The sequence below is a fragment of the Equus asinus genome, chromosome 7, assembly GCF_041296235.1.
Source record: "Equus asinus isolate D_3611 breed Donkey chromosome 7, EquAss-T2T_v2, whole genome shotgun sequence".
Classification (NCBI taxonomy): domain Eukaryota; kingdom Metazoa; phylum Chordata; class Mammalia; order Perissodactyla; family Equidae; genus Equus; species Equus asinus.
In genome coordinates, this window is record NC_091796.1 from 48,135,771 (window position 1) to 48,156,779 (window position 21,009).

The 21,009-nt window shown below is 33.8% G+C and overlaps 1 pseudogene; it reads left to right on the forward strand.

Moving 5' to 3' along the window:
* Nucleotides 1-441: 441 nt before the first annotated feature.
* On the forward strand, nucleotides 442-19,349 carry LOC139045796 (oxysterol-binding protein-related protein 1-like; annotated as a pseudogene).
* The last annotated feature ends 1,660 nt before the right edge of the window (nucleotides 19,350-21,009 follow it).

Here is a 21,009-nt window from a genome sequence, read left to right on the forward strand (position 1 = left end):
AAAAATAGAGGCAGCAAATTAGTGTCTCAGCATACAAATTGTTTTCTTTTGTTTTACAAATACTTACTAATCTAAGAAACATGGATAAGGCCTGGAAATCTTGCCATGTATTGTCACCTAGGTGGACTAGAGTGGCACTCTTTCAGTTTTTACTACATTCTTTGCTTTGCTTTCCCCACAATCCTCTCTCAGAAGTGCTGCATCCTTTGACACTAATTAGGGGGTAGAAGAGGTGAGACTTAGAAGAAAATTGTCTTCCCTTCTGCCTCTCCATTCTACCTTATAATGAAGGTGATGATCAAAAGAGGCCTGTACTAGTGCCTGGAATTTTCCTGTTCTTTAGCATCCTGGAAGTTTTTACATCACAGTTCGGTTCACAGTGGAGGAGAGGTAAAACTTTTATTCTTGAAGTGGGAACCCTGCAATGCAGGGTCACTGAGAATGGGGAGGCCAGGAAAGGAGAACCAGGATAACCTTCCCCAGGTTCTCAGGCAAGTCAGCTTTAGGAAGAAACAGATGGAAGTTGAGGATATGGAACTTGATTTCCTTACAGCTATCCAGGTCTGTGTACACCTCAGCAAATCTGTCTTTTCCAAGGATTGCCTCACCTTGGTTGGATATCTGAGATATATGACGTTATTACCTGCTTTGCTGTTGCTTCGTGCAACCTGGATAAAACCCTATGGCCACTACCTACAGCGATTTGGTCCAATTTTAGTCCATTGCCAGCAGTGAGCTCTCATGGGTTGCTGGGCGGGGGAGAAGATTTCTGAAGCGTGGAGGTTATTTTCTTTACAAATCTTAGTGTTCTGGAATCGGTGAGTGAATAAAAGCAGATAGCCTTGTCAGCTCAACAGTATGGCATTTGAATTCTTGTTCAGATTCTTTCTTGGAACTTGTTTCTCATCACAGGAGATTATTCACCAAAATCAGTGAAACTGAAACGTTCTTTGTCAGCAGGAGAATATGACTAGATGTGCTCTCATTATATCCAGTGGAAGCTTTTCCCCTAATCCTCAAAATATATTATTACATTTTGGAGGACATTAAGAGATGAGTCTTTAGTCACAGAATTGTAGTAAGAGAGGAAAAAAGTAGTGTTGGTTACTTTTTATTGTTGTTAAAATGTGACTCATGCCCTTCAGTTGGTGAATTCTCATCGGAGCTTCAATGGAAGAGTAAGATGGAATAAAAAACCTTTTTTAATTGAAATAAGGTTTCTCTTGCATTTTATAGAACCACTTACAAAATGACTTAGCTCAATTGTTAGTACAGCTTTATAGCCATAGCTCTTTAAAGGAAATAAGGGCACATGAGATGAAGGGGCAAAAGGTCATTTTAAATATGTTTATTATTTTGGAAAAAAACCAACATAGTAATGCAGGACACTTCTAATTCCCAAAGAAAGTAGTTTTTAACATATATGTTAATATACTCTGGCAATAGTTTTATATTCATAAAAAAGGAAAAATTCTGGCAGTTTAAAATAATTTAAATCTAAACTGAAATAAGTTATATTGATCTGTTAAGTAAGCTTCAAAACATATTCACTGAAAAGGTCAGCAAATGTTAGTGAAAAATATGCAAGTCAATATCCATTACATACCTAAATTCTTTGTCTTTATATGACATTTCAAGCAATTTTCCACATTCTGATTGGTAATAAGTTATGTGGTAATGGATTGCATTTATATAATAATTTTTAGGAAAAACTTTTGAATTCTTGAAATAGATGCGTTTTTAATGAAAGCATGTTTTTCACTAGGTCATCTACAAACCATTGAAATGATATGAAGGCCCTCTCTGGAAGGTAAGTTGGGATGGTTTTATAGAACTGGAAAGAATTCTCAGCTGCTCTGTTTTTGTTAAAATTTGTTTCAATTGTTTCTGAAGTATATGTGATTTAATCATTCTTTCATCTTATAAATCATTTTTGTACTGCTAGACTTCATTAGGCTTCCACTGGTTATAGCAATTACTGTCTTTTGTGTAGAGGTCTAACACTTTTAGGTGACCAAGTTTGTATGGAGCAGAGTAGGGGAAAATATATCTTTTTCTTACTTAAATCATAGAATTACAGTGTTATTTTTGTTATGAACATTGAACCATGGAGGACTTAGGAGGAGTTTAATATGTGAATTGACACAGAGCACACATATAAAATCTTTCTGGTTCTAAAAATTTCTGTGCATTTTGGAGTTCAGCTATTTCTGGAGTTAACTATTTTAGAGAACATAATTTCTTTTGCAATTTCAAGCACTACCTCTATACATTTATATGCATGTATGTTTATATTGTTTAAAATAAATACAGGATAATTCTCTTTTTTTAGAATTTATCCAGGACTTTGAGGAAATTGTTTTTGAAGCCCACAACTGATATATTTCCTATAAATATCCCTGAACAGTATTGTTAGAATTATAAAGTGTTCATCATTGATCTTGTCAGTTTGGTATTTCTTCTGTTCCTGTCATCCTGAGTGGTGTTTTCATTACTGTACCCAGTGCCTGAAAGTTCACGTTTGATCATTTTTGAATGTTCAGTAGTACTGTCTGGGTGAAAGACTCAGATGGAACTGTCATAACTTAATTACTTTTTATCAGTCAAGTGTTTCAATCTAGATATGTCAGCTTGGAAAATCTTTGTCATTTTTCCTTAGAGCTCAAGATTTTTTGTCTGGAGATTATGCTGGGTAGTGTTAGAACATGGAGTCATTTCATGGTATAGGAAACAGTAAGTATTATAATCCTTATACTTATAAAATTTCAGCATCTAAATTTTGAAAAATTAAAAGTTTTCCCATCTTTTTTCCTTTTGCCTTAATAATTTAATATTTATTTTGAAGGCCTGATGCAGTCCATAATATTTATCGCCAGGGATGCAAACACCTAACTCAACCAGTATGCACGGTAGGATGACACACGCATCTTTTGCTCAAACTGTGAAATCAGTTCTGCAAGTGATTGTCCTAAATCATTGGTATAAACTGCTTTGTAAAATCTTGGAGTTCTATGCAGTGGTGCAGAAGGCACTTGAATATATTTTTATTTGAGAACAAGTAAAGTTGTGGAATCTCCATTTTAAAAATAGCAAGTTTTCGTGGGATGAGAGATGAGTGATCCAAAAACATTCATACAGAGCTTTTTGTGTGTGCGAGTATGTATATATGTATATGTACATATACAAATATGTATATACGTGTGTAGATGAATGTGTATATTTGTACATGGGTAAATCTAGATAATGGAAGTTTTTCTGGTGTTAAAATGAAATTTAAAGCCTATATCAAAATCGAGATTTTTAGGTTCTCCGTATTCACTTCTGACTCTCTTACTTTAACCAGTCAGGAGAAAAGTGAGTTTTTCCCCTTCAGAGATTAGTCTAAGACTGGAGCCTAGACATACTTTCTTGTTTTCCGCTTCAAGTCCTTTAGGGTTGTCAACATGCATGGCAGTCTGTCTGCTCTCTTGAGCGCAGCACCTGCCTTTCTCAGTGTGAGCACTCTCAAGAGACCAGCAGTATTCCCTTTGGGGAGTCACAGACTTAGTTGCATTCCCCAGCAGTACAGCCTAATTACACAAGCTGGTCCCTTCAGTGTCCTCATACCCCTTCCTCCTTAAACATTAGACCAGAGGGCCAGGGAACTTCTCTCTTATCTGATTCATCTACTCGTTTCTTCTGTTGAGGCAGTCCTGGCCATTCTTTTCTGTTCCTGGTCTTGATTCATCTACTTAATACCAAAGTTTTTCCTCATTTGGGTCCTTTATCTTGTTCTTGTCTACCTTAAAACAAAAAAAAAATGAACAAGTTGTTCTGCCCACCCTTTTAAAATTTCTTGGTCTTTAACCTCTCTGGAATGATTAGCTCCTGGTATATTATGCCTCACATTGTTTTATGACTTTCTTTCTTACATACATGTCTACTTAAAGCTTGCGTATGAATTGCATGTCAGTACAAGTTAATGGGCGTTCACTGAATGACTGCTACAAGGCAGGCTCTGTTCATTTTGTGGTTTTTTGAGGTAGAAGCTTAGGTTATTGATGTGAGATCCTTTTTATTTGCTAATGTAGGTGTTTACACCTATAAATTTCTTTTTTTTTAATTGTGGTAAAATACACGTAACATAAAACTTACCATCTTAACCATGTGTAAGTACATTCGCATTATCTTGCAGCCATCACCACCATCCATCTCCAGAATTCTTTTCATCCTCCCAAACTGAAACTCTATCCTTTAAATGATAACTCCCCTTTCCCCTTTCCTGCAGCCCTTGGCAGCCACCATTCTCTTTTCTCTCTCCGTGAATTTGACTAGTCTAGGTACCTCATATAAGTGAAATCATACAATATTTGCCCTTTTCTGACTGGCTTATTTCACTTAGTGTAATGTCCTCAAGTTTCCTTCATGTTGTAGCATGTATCAGAATTTCTTTCCTTTTTAAAAATTTTTAATTGTGGTAAAAAAGCACATAACATAAAATTTACCATCTTAACCATTTTTAAGTGTGACGTTCAGTAGCTTCAACTGTATTCACTTTGTTGTACAAAGTGGAATTCAACAGTATTTGTCTCTATGTCTGGTTTATTTCACTTAGCATAATTTCCTTAAGATTCATCCATGTTATAGCATGTGACAGGGTTTCTTTTTGTAAGACTGAATAATATTCCGTTGTATATATACACCACATTTTCTTTATCCATTCATCCATCAGTGGACATTTGAGTTGCTTCCACCTCTTGGCTATTGTGAATAATGCTTCAGTGAGCATGGGTGTCCAAATATCTCTTCAAGATCCTGCTTTCAGTTCTTTTGGATATATGCCTAGGAGTGGAATTGCTGGGTCATATGGTAGTTCTATTTTTAATTTTTTGAGGAACTTCCATACTGTTTTCCATAGTGGCTGCACCATTTTACATTCACACGAACAGTGCACAAGGGCTCCAGTTTCTCCGCATCCTCACTGACACTTATTCTGTTTTTGTTTTTTTTTAATATTGGGCATTCTAATGAGCGTGAGGTGGTATCTAATAGTAGTTTGAGTTGCATTTCCCTAAAGACTAGTGATGCTGAGCATCTTTTCATGTGCTTGTTGGTCATTGTTTATTGTCTTTGGAGACTTGTCTAAGTCCTTTGCCCAATTTTTAATTGGGTTGTTTTTTTAATTGGTATTGAGTTGTAGGAGTTCTTTGTATATTCTGGATATTAACCGCTATGAGATATATATGATTTGTGGATATTTTCTCCCATTCACAGGTTGCCTTTTCACTATGTTGATAATGTCCTTTGATGCATAGACGTTTTTAATTTTGATGTAGTCTAATTTATTTGTTTTTTCTTTTGTCCTTGTGCTGTTGGTGTCGTATCTAAGAAATCCTTGCCAAGTCGAGTGCTATGAAGCTTTTCCCCTGTTTTCTTCTAAGAGTTTTGTAGTTTTAGCTCTGATGTTTAGAGATTGATTTCCCCTGAGGCCTTTCTTTCTCCTTAGCGTGCAGATGGCTGCCTTCTTGCTGTGTCCTCACATGACTTTTTCTCTTTGTGCAGGCATGGCTGGTTTTTCTTCCTCTTCTTAGAAGGACACCAGTCATATTGGATTAGGGCCTCATCCTTGTGATCTATTTTAACCTTCATTAACTCTTTAAAGGCCCTGTGTCCAACTCTAGTCTCATTGGTGGTTAGGTCTTCAACATAAGAATTTTGGGAGGACACAGTCCAGCCTGTAACAATCACTGTGGTCATTCCAGCTGTCATATGGATACTGTTTCCGTGGTGTATCTTTTTTCTGTTCTCTTACTTTTGGCCTATTTGTGTCTTTGAATCTAAAGTGTGTCTCTTGTAGACAGCATATAGTTGTATCTTGTATTTTTATGCAGTTTGGCAGTCTCTGCCTTGTGTTTGGAATGTTTAATGAATTTATACTTAATGTTATTATTGAGTGGTTGGATTTACATCTGCCATTCTGCTGTTTGTTTCTGTGATCATACTGTTCTGTTGTTCATTCTTCCTTTTCTACATAAAATAGATATTTTCTGTGTATCATTTTTTTGTTTATATTTTACTATATTTTAAAATTATTTTCTTAATGGTTGCTCTAGGTATTATAATATGCACCTTAATCTATCACAATCTACTTCAGATTAATACTAACTTAATTTTATAAAATATGAGAACTTTGCTTTAATATAGTTCCATTTCCTACCTCCCCTTGTGTTATTATTGTTGTGTATGTGATGACCCTATATGTTTAAAAATCTAACAATACAGTGTTATATTTATTGCTTTATACAATCTTATGTATATGTTTGACTTTTTGTTTGAAAATATTTTTTTATTGAGCTATAATTCACATTGCGTACAGTTCACTCATTTAAAGTGACAGAGTAATTTTTTATGTGTTCAGAGTTGTACAGCCGTCAGCACAATCAATTTTAGAACATTTCCATCACTCCAGAAAGAAACTTCATACTCATTAGCAATCATCCTCTTGCCTGTCAGTACCCATCCCCTCCCAATTCCTAGGCAACCATTAATATCTCTCTCTGTAAATTTGCCTATTCTGGACCTTTCATATAAATGGAATCTTTTAATGTGTGGTCTTTTGTTATTGGATTCTTTTGCTTAGCATAATGCTTTCAAGGTTCATCTATGTTCTAACGTGTATCATTACTTCATCCATTTTATGGCCAAATAATATTCCATTGTATGGATAGACCATATTTATTTATCTATTCATTAACTGATGAATATTTGAGGTTCCCATTTTTTGGCTATTATGAATAATGCTGATATGAACATTAGAGTACGAGTTTTTGTGTAGATATATGTTAAGTTCATATATTTTTAAGAAGAAAAGAGAGGAGAAAAAATATGTTTATTGAATCTTTTATCCTTACTCATGTTTTTTACCTTTTCCAGTTGTTTGTTTATTTTTTCCAATGGATCTGGGTTACTCTCTGGAGTCGTTTCCTTGCTCCAGTATAGCTCCAGTCCCTCCCTTCTTTTTTGTACTTTTATTGTCATATATATTACATCTTGGTATGCTATAAGCTCCACCATAGAATTTTATAATTATTAAGTAGTTGCTTTAAATAATTGAGAAGAAAGAAAAATATATTTTATTTTAGAATTACATATACAATTAACTTTACCAGTTCTTTTTATTTCTTGTTCAGTGTCACTTTCTCTCAGCCTAAAAACTTTCTTTACTCTTTTTTTGTAAGGTACACCTGCTCACAAGCAACTCTCTCACTCTGTTTATTTGGTAGTATCTTCATTTTGTCTTCATTTAGAAGTATAGTTTTACCAGACATGGAAAGTTTCTTTCAGCACTTTGAATATGTCCTCTTCCTTACCTCTGTCCTCTATTGTTTCTGATACTAAGTCTGCTGTTCATTTTATTGTGCTTCCCCTGTACCTTATGAGTCTTTTTTTTCATGTTACTTTTAAGATTTTCTCTTTGTTTTGGCTTTCAACAGTTTGACTAAGATGTGTCTAGGTATAGATCTTTCTGGGTTTATCCTATTTGAGTTTATTGAACTTCCTGAATGTGTAGATTAATGTTTTCATCAAATTTGGGAAATTTTCAACCATTATTTCTTCAAATATTTTTTTCAGCCTTTTTTTCTCTTCTTCTGTGACTTCAGTTGATTGTCTGTGATACAATCACATGTGTACATGTGAGAATGCTCTACAGTTATTTTTTTCTTCCGCCATCTCAAATTTTCTGTTGAGTCTCTCTTAGTGAATTTTTCATTTCAGTTCTTGTAATTTTCAACTCCAGAATTTCCATGTAGTTCTTTTTTATAACTTGCCTCTTTTTTTGGGTATTTTCTATTTGCTGGATTTTTGTCATTATACTTTATTTAATTCTTTAAGTATGATTTTCTTTAGTCTTTGAACATATTTCTAAGAGCTTAGAAATTTCTGGCTCATTTGCCATTTTGTTGCTTGCCCTAAACACATTTGGACTTCATGTGCTGTGATGTTGGCCTTTTCTGACCGTTTGCACTGAGATTGCTGTTGTTTTCCACAATGCCCTGAGCTGGAATTTTCAAAGTCCTGCTCTAAATAAAGTTAGGCCTCGTATTTAAATCCTGCCCCATCTTGATGCAACTTTGCTATAGAGTTAGAAGGAGGGGAAATGGAGCAGATCCAGGCTAAAACTACAGCAGCATCCACTATTATTACTGAGATTCAGTAGATTTTTCTTGAATAGATGCGTTTCAACTTGTTGTATGTCTTTGGTCAATTTCCAGTGTTGTGAAATGGTTGTTTTGATTGAGATTTCATTGAATCTATAGATCCACTTGGGGAATATTTTTATTTTAGCAATATTGAGATCTCCAAGCCATGAATATTGCTTATCTCTCCACTTTTGAAATCTTAATTTCCTTTTACAATGTTTTGTAATTAAATTTATTCTTTTGTATTTATCTTTTGAAACTATTACAAATGGACTCCAAATTTTTATTTTCTGTTTTTGCTGCTAGTATATAAATAGAAAAATGTGGTTTTTTTCTGTTTTGAGTATTCACGTAAGGTACTGCAGCCTTGCTAAATTCACTTGTTAGGTAGGTCTGGTAGCTCTTTGTAGATTTCTTAGGGTCTCCTACATATACAATCATGTTGTCTGCACATAAGGATTGTTATATTTCTTTACAATCTGTATACCTTTTCTTTGTTATGCTTGCTTTATTGTACTAGATAGGACCTCTAGTACAATTTTAAATAGACTTGGTGAGAGTTGAGATCCTTATTTTGTTTCTTATCTTAGGTACAAAGCACTGAGCCTTTCATCATTGAGTTATTAGTTGTAGATTTTTCATAGATACCCTTAATCTGGTTAAGGAAGTTCTTTTCGTTTCCTAGTTTACTGAGAGCCCTCAGCATGCAAATCTGTTGAATTTTACTAAGTACTTTTTCTGTATTATTGAAATGATCATATGATTTTACTCATTTTATTAATATGGTTTATTACATTGATAGACTTTAGGGTGTTAGTAAAGCAATCTTAATATTGTTGGGATAAATCCCAGTTGGTCATGATATATTATCATTTTAATATGTTGTTCGCTAATATTTTGTTAAGGATTTTTGCTTCTGTGTTCATGGTGGATATTGGTTTATATTTCTCTTTTCTTGTGATATTTATGTCTGGTTTTGGAATCAGAGTATTACTCGTTTCATAATGAATTGGAAAGTGTTCCTCTTCAGTTTTCTGGAAGAGTTTGTGTGGGATTAGGTTTATTTCCTTCGTAATTGCTTGATAGAATTCACCTGTGAAGTCACATGGACCAGGAGTTGTTTTTGTGTGAGAAGGATTGTAATTACAAATCTGATTTCTTCAGTTGCTATAGGGCTATTCAAATTTTCTATTCCTTCTTTGGTTGGTGTTTGTAATTTTTGCCTTTCAAGAAATTTGTCCATTTTCTTTAGGTTATCCAACTTGTTAATAATATTCCCATATTATGTTTTTAATGTCTATGATAAGTAGTGTTGTATCTGCTTTCATTTTTTTATATTGGTAATTTGTGTTCTCGCTTCTTTTTTGCCTAGATCAGTCTGGCTAGCAATTTATCAATTTTATTGATCTTTTCAAAGAACCAGTTCTTGATTTCATTGAATTTTTTCTATTTTTTATTTCATTGATTTTTGTTCTGTTTAAAATATTTCTCCATGCTTTGTGTTTAATTTGCTCTCTTTTATAGTTTCTTAAGGTCGAAGCTTAGATTGTTGATAGAGACCTATCTTCTTTACTAATACAGCCATTTAAAGCTCTACTTTCCCCTTTGTAGCTGTTTTAGTTTCATCCTACTCATTTTGGTATGTTGTATTTTCATTGTTATCCAGTTCACAATATTTTCTAATTTTTACTGTGATTTCTTCTTTGAACCAATGAATATTTAGAAGTGTGTTATTTAATTTCCAAATAATTGGAATTTTCCTTATTATTTTGTTTTTGATTTATAATTTAATTCCATTTTGGTCACTGAACACATCCTATATCATTTCTGTCTTGTCACATTTGTTGAGACTTGTTTGGTGGCTCTACATATGGATTATCCTAGTAAATGTACTTGAAAATAATGTGTATTTTGCTATGTTGGATGTAGTGTCCTATAAATGTTCAGTCATGGTGACGAATCATGTGAAGACAAGTCTTCTATGTCTTTGCTTATTTTTGGCTAATTGTATCAGTTGCTGAGAGAAGGGTGTTAAAATCTCCAACTATGCTTGTAGAATTGTTTATTTCTTGCTCTGTTATTGATCACATATATACTTACAATCGTTGACTTCCTGATTAATTGACCCTTTTATCATTATGTAGTGGCCCTTATTTATGTCATATAATACATTTTATTTTGAAATCTATTTTGCCTGATCTTAATACAACCACTCATGCCTTCTTATCCTTACTGTTTGCATAGTATCTCTTTTTCTATCCATTTACTTTTAACCTATCTATATTTTCTGTTTCTTGTAGATAATGTATATTTAGGTCCCTGTTAACCAATCTGACATTTTTTGCCTTTTAATTCGATTTCTTTTGAGAATGTGTTCCACAGTCTTACTTACTCTTATGTCAGGTAATTTTGGATTGTATCCTTGGTATTATGAAGGTTAAGTTCTAGAGTTTCTGGATTCTGTTATTTTTCTCCATTAAATGTTATTTCCTTTGTTTTAGCAGGTCATTTTTGAGGCTGGTTTTGGGTTGTAAACTCTGTTTCTTGGGCAGCAGCTCTGGTCTGCATTCAGATAGTTTGTATTTAAATGACTGCTTTGAATCTTTTTGGCGTATTAGTTAGAGATGTGAATAGATAGGGTTTAGAGATCCCTCCCCTGTCTCTTTCTCTTGGGGTATTCTCCTACTTTCTTTGGTATTTATGGGCTCTGTGGCTTTGCTTTTTGAATTCCCAGAGACAGAAAGACTGGGTTTTCCCACATGTGCCCTTGCTGCTGTTGTGTCACCATGTGGACTGTACTTGGTCCCAAGTGAAAAACTTTTGGGTATGGGAACTTATTTACATAGCTCCTCATTTCCTTTCCTCCTAGAGAATGTGCATTCCCCATCAGAGTCTGTCAACTTTTGTTCACTGTCCAGTTCCATTAGGTAGTTGCTTTTTGTTTTGTGTCCAGGTTTTATAGTAGTTTTCTGCAACGTGGGGTGGGGAGTGAAGGGGTTCCTCTGGTAGGGTATTGAAGCAGAAGTCTTTTTTTTTTCCATTCTTAAATCTCCTCACTTCCAAAAGACATAATTATTTCTTATTCTTCTTCCTTCCCTTTTTCCCTTTCTTTATCAATCTTATCTACTCCTCATTCTTTTACACTCAGTTCAAACATTTACTACACTCAGCTCAAACAAAAGGTCCAGGAGAGTGAATAAGAAATTGGAGCTGTGGTATTTAAAGGACTTTACAGCCCAAGTGCATGCTAAGTTATATTTAATAGAAAGGATATTATTTACTTTGTATTATTTATATATTACTTTGTATATTCCTTTGTATTATTTACTTTGAGTAACTAAGAATAGGAAGGCCAGATTTGTCATAGATAAGCTACAGTGTACTTTGAAACTCCCAGTGTATCAGTTTTTCTCCCAATTTTTATCAGTTGGTATTTTAAATGTTGTTAAATAGAGCATAATTGTCATGTTAATACTTTTAATTTTATATATAGATAATTTTAGGGTTCTACTTTATGTGTGAATGGTGTTGTCTTAGTGACTTCTTTATATCCAAGGTAAAATCCACTGATAGCTGCTTCTTTATTGAATGCTTTGATGACAGTATTCATAGCTTCAGAGTTCGTTCCTAAGAATAGCCTTCAGCAGTCAAGAGAGGTAATTTTATGGATTCACTTATCTTTCATAAAACCTAAAGAACATTTTAAAAAACGTAAAGAATATAAGATAGTTTCAGTGTTAACAGTTAAAATCTTGTTGATTATACCATTTTAATGGAGGCGATTATATGAAGCTTGAAATTTGGCTTATGAATTAGTTGTTTATCAACATGTACTTGCAGGTATTTTCTGTTCATAAGTCTTTTTCATTTTGATTCTGTGAATGTAAGGGCCTCTTATTGGTTTTGGAAAAAAGCCTAAATGATTATTTAGTCTGCCCCTTAATTCATGGGTGAGGAAACTGAAGCTCGTAAGACTGAAGTGATCTTCCAAGGTTACACAACTTGCAAGTGACAGAACCTGGACTCTGCTACAGGTGTTCTGATTTATTACAGTGTAGACTCCTCCTTCCTTTATAGTAAACTGAGCAATTTATCAGTTTACGAGCAAGCAAGAAAATTGGGATTCTCCTGACAGAAATTCATAGTGCAGTTTTTTAATGGAGAATCCATAATCCATATTCCTTTAAATCAAAGCAGTAGTCTGAGATCTATCTTGTTTTTCATAAATTGTGTAAGGAGTTAAAAGAGTGTATTTTCCAAAGTGACTAACTTTGGCCTTGCAAAGAACCCTAAACACTCCTAATCATAGTTGTCCCAACATTTCATAAAATGGTAAGATTTGGCCCTGAATAACGCTATAAGAAATGAGGAAGAGGTAAGACAGGTATTTTTAGGGCAAACATTCTCTTTTTGTGAAATCACTATTTTTTAAAAACCAAAAAGCATCAGGGCAATTGTTGGCTCTCTTTAAATGATCTGAGTTTCTTGTGCTTATAATTTGCTTGCAGGTTAGTAAAACTGTGTTTCTGGATACCTTATTATACAATAACTTATTCAACAGTGTTGAGAACCTATAATTGTAAGTGAAAAATTCTCTGCTCATTTAGTTTTTATAATGTGTTTGAGTATTATTATTAATGATATGTAAACTTATGAATGATATTTTTTAAAGTGTTGGGAAAATTTTCTGTCCACACATGCATGGACAAGAGACCTGCGTCATTATTTCATTGTTGGTTGGAGGTTTTTTTTGAGGCCATAATATTTTTTTCTCCATGTGAATTTTATACTTTCCAGATCATTGTCGTATTATCTCTTTTGAGTAAAAATACATTTCACTTTTATTTAAATCTTTGGATTATTTTAGGACTGGCTGGACAATAGAAGAGCGTTCTGCTTATAGCACTCACTACCGTTCCCAGGATCAGTTGACGGATGAAGAGGATGATGCAGTTTCTGCTGTAGCCTTGAAGGAATCCATAGAGGTAAATAGGAAAACATAACCTGACCTTTATAGCTAACTCTGTCAGTAGGGTTTAACCAAGAATTTTTTTTTTAATGCAAAGTTTTGAAATTAAAATTTCTGACAACAATGGAAATAGTATTGCTCTTTGCCCAGTAATATTCTATTGCTATTTGTAATGTGTCTGTTATGGTAATACTCTCAAGTGTCTCTGTAGATATGCTCTAAAGATGAGCATGTGTCTATATGTATCTTTTTCTGTTAAAATTTTTGTAATCAGATTGTCATTCTCTTTGAAAACTGCCACCAGTAGGGGGATCATGCATAGCTTGACTTGCTGCCCTTTGTGACTTCACTGCGTATTTAAGAGTTTAAATAATGCAACCATAGTGATACTTACCTTTCCTGGTCAGTAGTTTCATTTAAAACCACTTGTAATCTGTAACTTCATTGTAAGGTAAAGCATCAGTAGTGAACGGAGAGGCCCTTATCTGAAGCGACATCAGTGCCTTATCCGTAGAGAAATATCAGCACGTGTAATTGAAATGAGCGAGGTATTTTTTCCTTGGTATCAATGTTTTGGCTATACCTTTTAAATGGGAATTGAGTTTGGAAGAATTACAACTATAAAAGGAAAATGAGTTTCAATCCAAATAATTATATCGGAGCATATAAATTTGCCTACTAAATTTAATCCCTTTTTTTAATGAAATCAATTAGTTGCAGGATTTGAACGTTTCTAAATCAACAACTGTAATGAAGTTTGCTATTACCTAAGGAGTTTTATTGACTTAAAGGCCTATAAATTTAAATAAGAGAGATTTTGCTTCTTTTGATCGCTAATCTTAATTTATGATAGAACATTAAAGAATTTGAACTCTTCTATGTTTTGTTGAAGACATTCTGCATGATTTATTGACAGTTGCTTTACCGGTTAAAACTACTGTTTTAAAGCCTAATAGGATAACTATAAATGTAATTTTTAGATCAGTGAACTTTGCAAAAGTAACATCTACCAGAGCATCTGAATATCATTAAAACTGTTCAGGTACATAAAGAAGGTTTAAATATCTATGGCCAAAATAATGTTAAACAAGAAAAAATAAAACTGTGCTAAATATTTTTTAACTTTTAGTCAGTATTCCCTAAGTGAAAAGAAATCCTTCCCTATTTATCTACCTTCAATATAAGTTTAATGATAAAACCTGGAAGAACATATAAAGCATAGCAGTATCTTTTCCAGGATTATGGTAATTTTAAGACCTTTTTAATGGAAGTGACAGGTAAAATAAAAGCATACTAACTTGCATATCATTAAAAAACTTTCTTAAAGAAGTGTTTCCTCTTTAGTTTTCAAATTTTTGTGTCATCAACCTCAACTATACCTTTCATTTTACTCATTTGAATATTGTGTTCCCATGTTAACTTTAAAATCATGAAGTTTTTGCAGTCTAGATTTTATAGCACCTGAAGTCAGTGAGAATTTTAGCCAGTGTTAAGCACTTTCAGGTTTTGCAGGTTATAGACAAATCTGTGTCCAACAGAACTTGAATGCAAATTCTGTGAGTCTTGACTCTGTTTCAGCTTCTGAAGTTTGGTCCAAAAAAGATAAAATCTCAAACGAGCTTTGAAGTATGTTGAATTACAGCTTGTGGTAGACTGGCTTCAGAGTGCTCTTGATCCTTGGATTCATAAGGTGCAAGGAAATTCTGGCACCAATTTGTGAAACAGATCTATTCTTGGTGTCTATAGACTTTCTAAAGAAAATTAGGAACTCTGGGACTGCAATTATAAAACCATCTGAATTAACATAAAACCATTCTTACTTCCTCAACTGCTTTTGGGTTTGTAAGCAGACCTATAAGAAAGTAGGCGAACAAAGTGTCTGCATTGAAAAAGTGACCATGTTATATGATAGTTTTGGTCTCATTTTACCTCCACCCAAAATGAGGGCCTCCAAAAACTTAGAACATTTTCTTTTAGTTCTGTTGCTGTCTTGAGATTAGGCCTCCAGGGAGAAAAGTATAAAACAAATCAGAAATATTGGCTTCGTGGTTGTTGCCTTAATGGCAACTTGAAAATATTTCAGAAAAAAAAATTGAAAGAGAAATTTAAGCACAGTATTGGTATAGAACTGTACTGTTCAATACAGTAGCTACCAGACACTTGTGGCTATTTACATTTAAATTAGAATTGAATTAAAATTTTAGTTTCTTGTTTTAACAGGCCAAATTTCAGGTGCTTAATAGTTGTATGTGGCTACCACCTTGGACAGTGCGTACATAGAATGTTTCCATCATTGTAGAAAGTTTTATTGGATAAAACTGGGATAGGCTCTGGCATTTGGTGTGGTACTAGCAAAGTGGAGGTTTTATTTGTTGAAGGTATCTTGGTTCTGTAAGATCTGTATCTTGATTCTGAACTCTATCTGTATTATAAGAAGTAATGAGCAGATGATGCTAAATTTTAACCAAATGAGAAAGTAATACCAAACTCTTCTGATTTAAGAATAAATGATTGCTAATTAAAATAAATGCACAGCAAGATGAATGTACACCAACATTGGGCTGACAAAGATTGTACATCCATATGAGAATGAGGCAGATTTATATATATTGATATATTTAAGATTTGTAGTTCAGTAGAAAGGGCAAGGTATAAAATGATATATCTAATATGTATGCTTCTACTTGGGAGAAAAAAAGCAGGGACATACACACACACATTTGTGTAGGCTTAGATCATCCCTGGAAAGATGAGAAATTGTTAGCATTTGTTGCTTTGAGGCTGGGAAAGGGGGAAAACAGGGTCTCTAGGACTGATAGGTATCTGAGGGAGAATTGCCTTTCTCTGTATATCCTTTTATTTATTTATTTATTTTACTTTGTGTAAATATCTATTGCAAAATAAAACATAAAGAAGATTACAGAGCAGGGCCTTAATAATCACCAGGTACCAAAAAGAATAAGTGTGCTGTAGATGGACTTATACTGAGGAAAGATGGAGTATGGGGTTATCCTCAAAGTGCGTTTGGATAGAGTTAGGAAAACTTAGAGATGAGTACTGGGGCACCAATACTGGCAATACTGGCTATTTTCTGCAAAGAGGGAAGTTATTAGGGTTCTATAATGTATTACTTTAAAAGTTTAATATTATTGAGATACAGTTTTTATACAATAAAATGAATGCATTTTACGTCTCCAATTCGATGTGTTTTGACAAACCTATATACTGTGTGTAACCACCACTCCTACAAGATATAGAACATTTTCATCACCTCAAAAAGTTCCCTTGTGCCCCTTCCCAAACAATACTCTCACCTCCATCTCAGGAAACCACTCGTCTGCTTTCTGTCATTATAGGCATGGTCAGTTTTGCCTGTTCTAGAATTTCACGTAAGTGGAATCATACCGTTGTGCTCTTCATTGCCTGTCTTCCTTCACTCACTATGTTGTGTGTATCAGTAGTTTGTTCCTTTTTATTGCTGAGTAGAAGGCAGTCTGCTTCTGGTCTTAATTAACCAAATGTGGATTGTCTGTAGCAAACAGCTTGGAATTAATGACCTCTCTCCTACTCTATCCACTTCTCCCTAGATGCCCACCCCCTTGATACACATTTGTAAGCTGTCCCATAGGCCAGGAATCATAAAGTAGTTTAACATTGATTTAAATCAGACAAAACCGACAGCTGAAATCTAGGTGGGCAGAAGTAGGAGCAGAAGACCTGTGTTGTTAATGTGGCTTAGCTGCTCACCTGGGTGCCTCTGACCCTCTGGGTCCCATGTCTGGGTATGATCCTGTGCCCAGATAACTTGGGTTTTAAATACTGTTACACTTCACGTGTTAGAACATTTCTCGTAGTGGGATCCCATTTATGTAGAATAAATGAAAATTAAACCTAAAAAAAAGTCCCTGACACAAGGTGAATGGCATAGAAGTCAAGAATGAGACACCATGCTGGGCTCTGCAAAGAACTCATAAGCATTAACCTTCATAAATAGATTTTTAAGTTTTCATAATATAACCAATAGCTGCTAAGGAGAAATTATAGTAAATTGGAGAATGTGTTATTTTATTTTATTAATAAACGTCTTTCTGTTCTTTTTAGCATCAGTTAGACAGCACAAATTGTTTAGAAGACATGTGTTATACCCAACTATAAAACAGTATATGTAGATTAAATCTTCTTCAGCTAACCTACTATGGACCTTTTAAAACAAGTAAATCCGAGGTCAAGGAAACTTTTTTTTTTTTAACACAACTGACTTTTTTTTTTTAGAGATTTTATTTTTTTCCTTTTTCTCCCCAAAGCTCCCCGGTACATAGTTGTACATTCTTAGTTGTGGGTCCTTCTAGTTGTGGCATGTGGGACGCCGCCTCAGTGTGACTCGATGAGCGGTGCCATGTCCGCGCCCAGGATTCGAACCGCCGAAACACTGGGCCGCCTGCAGCGGAGTGCTTGAACTTAACCACTTGGCCATGGGGCTGGCCCCAAGGAAACTTTTTTTAATAGCTGTCAGATAGATGTGCTAAGGGAAGATGAATATGATTCAAGTATTTGAGGATGATGCTATGGAGAGTGTTTCTTGTCTCTAATTATAACTCAGGAACTATCATGTTTATTACAGATTCACAGTCTGTAAATGAAGCCAGTGCTTACTTTTATGCATCCAGCTAACTTTCAGCATAGAAAGGAAAAGAGAAAATAGTAGTGTTGACTTATATATGGGCAGGAGTATTAAATATGAATAGAGTGAAATGATGATTTTCTATTAATAAATTATGAGTGATGCATTTGGTTGCAGTGCGTGTTTTCAGCGCCTCCAGATTGGCTTTTTCCCTGTCTTCAAACCTGTATTCACAGGCTATATCTGAAAAAATTATCCAGCATTCCATTTCCCTTTCTATGGTGTTTTAAATTGCATAGTGTAGGTATTCTCCCTCCCCAAAAAACATAAATGTGAATTATATTTTTATGTTGTTAGAGCTGTCAGAACAGACTGACAAAGACTTTGAAGAGAACGTTGCCTGTCACTAATGTGGTACCATGAATAATTCTACTGTGGTTGAGCTGAGCTTCATAAACACTAAAAAATTTATGAGGTGAAAAAGGAGAAAAGGGTGCTTACCTATGTCACCTTGGCATGTAGATCTCATTTGGGGGGAGCAAAAATGTTTAGTTATGAGCCAGTTGAGATTAGGAGTACAAAGTAGGGAAGATTCCTAAGGTTAACTATATTACTCCACTTACAACAATGTGATTCTAATATTAAGGTCAAAGTTCTCAGAATAAATATTTTTCATTGCTGTAACCAACCAACTTTACAATGATAATTTTCTAGCTTATTCTTCCTACCTCTTTAAAGGGAAACTATAAATAAAACTAACTTCAAAATTATGTTGTTAATATAGTAGATGGATTTATCTGATTTTTCATTTTAGACTTCCCAAATCTATGCTAAGATGGGATGCAACTCGCATCATGAAACTCTATATTTATGTTTTGTTTTTAGGGACCTAAATGTATAGAAATTCCAAATTACAAGGAAGAATGCCTTTACCTTGTTTTTATAAGCTTTGACTTACTAAGAAAATGTCCTTATCAGTCTGATTATGTGGGGGCTGTGTGTGCTTAAGATTGCTGAATGAAAATCAGCTCATGGTTTCCAAATGTTAGTGCCATCTGGATTTTTTTTTTTTTAACAGAAACAGTTTTTAAAATATGTTCTTAAGGAATGCATTTTGTAATCTAATCAAGGAATGCATTTTGAATTTAATCAAGCCTATTACAGTGTTAATAAATCAGAGAAGTCTTAACTCCTTAGATATATATGGTGTAATGAATTGTTAGAAGTAATTAATGCAATTGTATGGTATCTGCATGGCAGATGTTGAATGTATTTAAAATTTAGAAAGACATTAATCTGTATGTGATTAACTAATTGTTATATTCAATTTCTAAGGAAATTTTCTCTCACCTTTTTCTCTCTGTTAGGAATATGTTTCAGTTATTATAGTGTACCAACCTATGAACTAAAAGTTTTGATGGAAACATTAAAGTGTATGTAATGTAAAAATCTTTTATTTGTTTTAATTTTGTCTTCTTATTTTGTTTTTCCAGAAAGCGAAAACATGCTAACAGAAACTAGATAGGGAAATGTCCAACTTTCTTAAATGATTAAGGAGTGTGACATGGCCACAGGTTAAAAAAAAAGACAACAGTACCAGAAAAAACCCCAAAGTACTCTTTAGCACAACCTATTATCATAGATGTTGACCCTTTGTAGTTTTGTTTGATTCTATATTTTAGATAAGTTTTGGGTTTGAATTTAGAATTATGTTTGATAAAACTATTTTGAAATTTTAAGAGGGCTATTTAAAATTTCTGCTCATGGAGGAGGCTTGGCTGATAGAGTAATATTTTTTTTTCTTTTAAGAAAAAGAAAAAGTTAAAGTTAACAGTTTGGAGCTATAAATTCATTTTGGCTACTTAATGAAAATTCTGCTTATGAATCTCAGAAGACTTGGTTTTTGGAGTCTGACTGTCTGGGGTTTGAATCCTTTCTCTGCCACTACTAGTGGTAACTTTGAACAGTTCATTAACTTCTCTGAGCCTCAGTTTTCCCATCTATAAATAAAGGGGTTGGTTGTTTCCAGCTTTTGGCCTTTTATGATTGTATGTATGTATACATGAACTTGTCTATTTAATGATCAGTCTACCTTTCAGTAGTAACTTTGTATGTCTTCACTCTCCATTAGTTATGAATTATTAAGAGTTGACTGTAAATACTCCAGAAATCAAAATACAATCCAATAAAAAATACAGAATTTAATATAAAATCTAATACAGAAATTAAATATTGAAAAAATTATTTATTACTTTGTAAATTAAAAAATTATCACGTTTCTTAGATTTTAGACACCTAACAGTTGCTTTAGACTTTAGTTTTGATGTGTTTATAAATAAGTTCACTAAAAGAGAATTGATTTAGTTGTCTGTGAGTTTATGATTAACTATCAATTTTAATCATGATCTAGTTTCCCCTCAGTGGGCTCCTAGATTCAGTTTATATGTGCGCAGGAAATGTGAAGAAATGTTGATATTAAAGTAAACTGAGCAGAAATATTCTGTATCTGTCGAAATGTACCTCGGGCATTGCTTTACTTCAGTTCCACCAACATTTATTCATATCAGCAATAATAGCTTTGAGAACGACAGCATTTAAGTAGTTTTGATTATTAATTGCAGGCTGGAATATTGTATTACTTGTATTCATCCTCAGTGGACTCCTTAAATAATAACAGCTTCAATAGATACAGTTCACATAGCCTAAAATTCACCCATATGAAGTGTACCATTCAGTAGTTTTTAGTGTATTCACAGACTTATGCAATTATGATTGTCAATAGGCTTTAAAACAGTATCTTCACCAAGAACCATCAAAAGTAAGAAGAGATACTAACAACATTTAAAAGATGTAGAAAATGTCCAGAGTTAGATGAAATATAAAGATTAATTCCTTTAACCTGGACCAAAGAAAAATTGATACCAGAATTACAACCAAATTAAGTTTTGGGTTTTTTTAAACCTTAGTCAAATTAGACAAATTAGACAGTGTCAAATTAGACAGTGTCATCTGGGAAACTTTGAGATGTTTCACTCTGATCTGAAAACCCTATTTCATATATCTACAATAAAATTCAATGGACTTATACACAAATAATTATAAGCATTATTTTCTGAAAGATTGGTATAGATAGATAAATCCACATTTTATATAAATAGTAAGTAAATAGGGTTAAGATGATTTCATGAATCGAATTGGAGAGTTGAAGGTAACTGAGTCGCTCTTAATGCCAAGGAATT